The sequence below is a fragment of the Castor canadensis genome, chromosome X (assembly GCF_047511655.1).
Source record: "Castor canadensis chromosome X, mCasCan1.hap1v2, whole genome shotgun sequence".
Classification (NCBI taxonomy): Eukaryota; Metazoa; Chordata; class Mammalia; order Rodentia; family Castoridae; genus Castor; species Castor canadensis.
Genome location: NC_133405.1, coordinates 102,747,877 through 102,754,615, shown reverse-complemented (window position 1 = coordinate 102,754,615; position 6,739 = coordinate 102,747,877). Strand labels below are relative to the sequence as shown.

The 6,739-nt window shown below is 40.7% G+C and overlaps 1 non-coding gene across 1 annotated transcript; it reads left to right on the top strand.

The window, feature by feature from the left end:
* Nucleotides 1–5,384: 5,384 nt before the first annotated feature.
* Nucleotides 5,385–5,455, top strand: Trnat-ggu (transfer RNA threonine (anticodon GGU)). Its single transcript has one exon. It is a non-coding gene; the product is annotated as a tRNA-Thr (tRNA).
* The last annotated feature ends 1,284 nt before the right edge of the window (nucleotides 5,456–6,739 follow it).

Here is a 6,739-nt window from a genome sequence, read left to right as displayed (position 1 = left end):
ACGCTGGCTCTGTACAGCCCATGACCCAACTTCAGGAGATGTGGCAGGGGACCTGCCCATAGGAAGGCCACCTTCTGGTAAACCGCAGCTCAAGCTTCCTCTACTTTTCTGAATAACATGGAGTTGGAAAATATGGAAATCTGAGGCCTAACACCATAGCATGAAGCAGTTTTCAGAACCTTTCCATGCTAGTACCTCAAGCTTATCTCTTGAATAGCCCCCCAGAATCTAGTTTTCAAAATACCTTCTGCCAAGAGCTTCAAGTATATGAGAGAAAAACCTCATAGGAGTTCACATAATCATGGAAAATTCCTGATCTAAATGTTCACTTCAAAATAATAAAGTAGAAATGGAAACACTGAAGTAGTCTATAAACTAAATATTATCATTCAACAGTTTCTAGTATAAATGCATTTGTCTTAGCTCTATCAACAGTCCTGGATGCTTGGTTGAACCACATCAGATAATTATTAGGGATTCGTTTTTCTAGAATGAACAGAGGACAGGAACAACCTTTCTAAAACTAAAGTTCAGAAGAATGTGAGTATTTGAAATCTTGCTTGTATAACATCCGGCCATCTTATTACCCCTAATTCTTGTGGACAAGGAACTAACTGAGGCATGTGTTGGAATGATTATGGTTTCTAGCTTTGACCTCAGATTGGTAAATTATGGGCATTGATTCCTCACAGAAAGCATTTCAGCCCAGTTCAGTCTTAATTGTCATAGTTGTTTGTCTGAGGTGCATATGGGATGTGTTGCCCTAATTCCTCCTAGGAATGTGCTCCTCTGAATGAAGAAAATCTGTTATCTGCTTCCTGTCTGATTCTATGTTTATAAATGCATACCTACCACTAGCTTTGTCCACATGCCAGTGCTGGATCACCCAAGGCACTCATTTGTTGTCTTAACTTCAGAAACTCTGTCCCAATAATTTAAGAAAGTCTAATCAGTGAAATCCATCAAGTTTCTAGGGATTATTTTTGTAATTCACAAGGTGTTGTTAAGCAGAGTAACTTAGTTTTGTGTTTCTTTCCTTTTATTTCCCATCTGCTATGGATTGAATGTTTATGTCTTACCCCCCAAATTCATATGTTGAAGCCCCAGTACAATGGTATTAGGAAGTGGGACCTTTGGGAGGTGATTAGGTCATGAGAGTGGAGTCCTCATGAATGAGATTAGTGCCCTTATAAAAGAAACCCCAGACAGCTTGCTTTCCACCATGTGAGGATTCAAAAAGAAGACGGCTGTCTATAACCAAGAGAGGGCCCTCACCAGGACTGAAATTTCTGGCCTTCAGAGCTGTGAGAAATAAATGTCTGTAGTCTAAGCCACCTAGTACATAGTAATATGTTGGGTATGTCTATTTGCAACTGCAAGTGGGCTGTAATAACACAAATATTACAAATAATACACAAGTACATACCCACCATTTTGTTTGTCTTTATATTATGGATTTAACAATCCTTTGAGAAACTGAATACTTTTCCTCCCTCATTGCCAATAAAGGTATTCTGTGATCTTGAGAGTTTTGATATCAGAGGAGAGTGATCACTGAACAACAGAAAGATCCCTATGTGTAGTAAAACGCTCTGCTCATGGGTCTAGTTGTACTACCCTGAGTTGTTCATTTGCTGAAGGTCATTCTATAACCCAGTTTCAAATTCTCCGTCTAACTCAAGTAAAAGGAAAGAGCCAGGATTCATCAATGTCATATGTAAAAAGCAACGATATTTTTCTTTAAATGTTAATTTTTATTTAAAATGTTACATGTATTAGAGCAACACATACACACATTAGTCATCTATTTTCAGCTTCCTATCTATACAACAGCGTTGTCATTTACATCTATTTTTCAAATTAAACAACTACTTTCACACTTGTTTCAGGGCCCGATCAGCAAGGTATTAGAGTACACAAAAAGTTGGAGGTCTGTGAACTGGGTAGCCCCCCAGCCTGGCACATCAGCGATAAACCCTCTGAGTCACATTTCCATACACTCTCCTTTAAAATCGCATTCAGAGGAAAAGCAGATTTAGGACTTCATGGTTGGCACAGAGGGAAGGGTTGAGAAATGTTCCTTTGCCTCACATGAAGGAAAGAATATGGCCATCCGGAACGTTAAAAAAGAAAAACAAGTCCTTAGTCTTCCTGTTACACTTAATTTCCTTTTGCATGAAGGAGCATGGGACTAACAGACCTTTTTGAAACAAGTATAAGGAAATGCTGAAGGAGAATAGTGGCTCTTGGGATCTTCTATTAGCTCCTGTTCTTTACACAACACATACAAAGCCACACATACACATTTCCCCACAACTGCTCTTTATCCCGCACCCACCAAATGTTCACCAAGATCACTGTTCCCAGCAGCTTTGCATGGTTTAGTTCATTCGCACATGCTTCCCTGTCCTCAGGCTGTTTAAAGAGCACATTTCCTGGCCACCAACTTCTCCCTTGTCTCCTTAGGGCAAACAAAGTCTCCTTCTTTGACATTTTCCATTGCTAAATAGCACAGTGCTGGGGACAAAGATACTCAATACATGCCTAAAGAACAAATGACAATTAACACATTATTGATTTGTAGTTGATATTCTGAATCTGCCCATCCAAGGGTAATAATCACCTCCTACATGACATCTGACATCCCTAAGAATGTTGCGGAGAGAGACTTTTTGTATGTGCAGGGTGGTATTTTCACATTTCTATCTTCAACCAGTTTAACCCTATCCAAACTCCAATTTTGAATACAGTATTTGATTCGTGCCACTGGTGCCACCACCTAGCAATATTGAACTTCTGCATCAAGGAGAAGAGACAGTCCCCTGTGCTAGTGTATTTATCCCTGTATATGATGAATTCAACAGTGTTTGCCCATTAGCTGTTGGGTGTTCTGGGCGCCATTCACAGATATTGTTGCATTATCATAGTTCAGGGGTGAAGAGGAGCAAAGTTAGATGTCTGCCTTATTCATCTTTGTCTCCCCAAAGAAGGGGAACTCTTGTTTCCCTGATATTCTTGAAGCACAATTGGAAGTTTCTTCCACCACATTTATTGGACTTTCATTGAAAGTGATAGGTGAGACATCTAAATGTGTTTCTCTTCTGTAATCTAGAGGAAATATTGACTTCTAGATATAGAAGAAAAATCTAAAATTAAGGAATCTTACGCAAATGTTCACAGGGCTACTACAGGCTCAGTGACACAAGCATGCATCCCAAGTAGTGTCAGTGACATCTTAGTACATCTAAGACATGGACACAGTTCCCTGATATGCCCATCAGTTAGAGAACTACAGTGTGGTCCTGGCAGGGACAGCCATCTTTTACCACTTAACACACATAATGTTTATACACACCCCAACGGTAAAAGAAATATCTAGGGAGAAGTGGGGAGATTATTGATTAAGAGTGATACTTGAGTGGTTCACAAATGTTTTGTGTATGCAGTGTCTCCAGAGAGCTGCAGGTGGTCAGGATGCATCAGTGGATGCACTGGCCAGATAACTGTGCTTTGTCCCCTCAGCTTGGCTTTCCACCCTTCTCTTCCCTGTTCTCTACCAGGACACTGTGGGTATGGACTAAATCATCAGGGCTCCTATGACTTCTTGCTTCCAGTTGTGTTTGACCCATGGAGAGCAGCTTCAAGAGATCAGAGAGACAGAAGAGAGTGTGTGTGTGGATGGGGGGAGCATCTATGCTATCAAAACTCCCTCTTTGCAGTTTTGTTTCAGGCTGGAGACATCCCTCAACCATCTTTTCCAGGTATCTGACTCAGTGGCAACTCAGAGTCTCGCTAGCTGCTTCCCACTTCCAGGAGCCATTCCCTTCCTTCAGCAACTTCAGGCCCAGGAGTGAGAACGACTTGGTTGTTATGAGTTACAGGTTATTGCTCTATCCTTGGCAGTCCCCTATGCCAACTTTGTAAATAAGTCCTCCTCAAATTATCCTTTCCTGAGTGTGTCAACTGTTTCCTGTTAGAACTCTGACTGATGTATCTATTTAATAGAATGCCTGGATTTTTCAGGGTCTCTGAAGAATACCTAGAAAGCAGCGCATACAGGAAAATGTCGGGAATTATCCACTCACAAGATCAGTGTGGAGTTTGGGGGAGGAGGGAAGACTAGTAATATTTTTGTAATTTGTAATTTACTCCATCAAGTTCCCTCATTGACTGCTCCGTCGGCAGGTGAAGAGAAACTGTGGGACAGGGAGTCAAGAAAAAGGGACTCAGTTTCCCACCTCATGCCCCCTCCAGGTGACTATGGCCTGAGCTGGTGCAGCCCTTCATTGGCTGAGGTCCTTGTGAAGAGTAGCTTCAGCTAGCTTAATAATTAGGATGTGAGTGGCCTTTGGAACAATTTTCCCCAAATCTTTCATACTCTGTTGGAAAAAATTGAGCAGTGAAAACCTATAGGGTAATAGGTTTATGGCAAAGAAATGGTATTTAAGCAATCTTAGGAATTTTGTCTGAAGAAGCATAAAGTTAGCTAATTGTACCAGATGCTTTTTTAATGACACTGCAATAAAGAACTGCAAAAGATCATCTGGGTCTTCATGCCACCTCCAGGTAGGTAAGGCCGTGTTTATTTCATCAAACTACCCACTCTAGAAGATCCTTAGGAAAGTTACAATAGTAGTCTTTAAAACTTCTTATGGAGGTCTGCATTAAAAGAAAAATGAAGAGTTAATAGTTATTTTTGTAACTGAGGCTGTAAAAGTGGTGACTATGGGATAGACCAGATCAACATTTAATCTTTAATAGAATGTTTTTTTCCTGTCTCGCTCGTCCTGCATTGGAATTCAGGAACTAGACACCTGCTTCGTGTTTAAAAATATATATTGTGTCTAGGGTGATGAGAGCATACCCTGGGAGGAATTCTGAAAGTACAACACAATCATTATGTGGCCTTTGCTTGATCTGTCCATACATGATCTTAGCTAGGTTTTACTGCACTGTACATCCAATGTTTCCACAGATTGCTGTGGGAATCACACATGATTGCTGATTGGAAACGATGTTTTTTCTAAGTGAAAATAAGGATTTTGTTTTTTATCATGATGTGGGAATTTAGGAATCTGGAGTCAGGCCCTGACTCTAACACTGAACACTTGTACCTCAGGGGTTTGTCACCCCACTGCCAAGGGCTTGTCACTTCATTGCCAAGGGCTTGTCACCTCACTGCCAGGGCTTTGGTGCTCTCATAGGGGATAGAGGTAGATAATAACTAATGTTCTTTTCAGCTAGCATGAAAACCCTATTATTTGAATGTGGGAAGATGAAGCATCCCAGGTATAGTAGTCAAGAATCTACTGAAATAAAACACTGCATAATTATGCATAACTGATGTCATGCAAGATTCTGCATGATAGGGGCTTGGAGGCTGGGAATGTAGCTCAGTGGTAGAGCATTTGCCTGGTATGCATGAGGCCCTGGGTTCAAACCCCAGCACTGAACAAAAAAAGAGAAAGGAAAAAACAATTCTGTATAATAAACAATTCCAAAACTTTGTGGCTTATAACAATTAGCAGTTATTTTGAGCTCAGGGGTCTGAGAATTAGCTGTGGGTCAGTTGGGCTCAGTTCCAAGCTTGAACTTGAGTTCAAGTTTACACCACATTTCTCTTCATTCTGATATCAGCAGCCATAGTAATATAGCCATTCTTCTCAAGGGAAATGGTGAAAGTAAAAAAGAAAGGAGTGAAAAGAAAGGGAATACACAATACTTTTTAAGGGCTCAACTGGGAATGGACATTTTTTTATTTCTACATACATTCTCCTAGCCAAAGCAAATCACATGGTCAAGACCAAAGTCAGTAGTATAGAAGCTGCTTCCTCTTCTGAGAGGCAAAGTCACATGGCAAAGAGTGTGGATATGTAAGTCCATTACAAGAAGAAGTTAGAATGAAGAACATAAAACCAGTCTACTATCTCATGGCCACTAGGCCCAGCCTATGATCTCAACACCCTCCAACTCTGATTGACTCCCTTCTCACCTTCATATATGGCAGTAAACCCACATATCATCAGTGAACTTTACTGGCCAAGTAGAGACCTAGTTCTTTGACAAGGGGCTACTGGCTGTCAGGGAAGAGGCACCATGCTATTGGCCAGCCACCCCAAGACAAAACTGAATTGGCATTAGTGCCCTAAGTCAGAAGGGCATTCATGGAAGGTCCACATTCATCTACCTCAGGACAGCAAGAGAGCTATCTTTAGGTCCCCAGAGACATTTTATTCACCCTGATGCAACTCCAAATGATTCACACTGGTCTATAGATCCTCCAATAAGACAGATTTCTCAGCAATTCTCAAAAGTTTTCATATAATAGATCCAATAGAAAGCAGTGGAAGTTTCCCACAGTGGCAGGTCCAGAAAGTCTGGCAGAGTTGTTGACTGCCAGAAATATAAATGACCAGACTTACATCAACAGAAATCAGGAATTTCATCTCTCACTCAAAATACATTGAGTCCTCTTGAAACTTGATCTTCATTCTTATTTGCATGATGATGCACATCCAAGTCTGTCAGGAAAATCACCAAGCTAGCCTTCTCAAAGATGGCCAGACCCCTGCGGGGTATTTGCTTCCTTATTCACATTTTGGCCCTTAGAATTATGGGTTGTAATGGAAATGTTGACACAATCTGAACTCTAGCTGTGGATTGTAAAGGGGAATCTCATGTTTATTATTTTTTTTTTTTACTTATAATCTGCCAACACATATACCCATAACATAAGCTT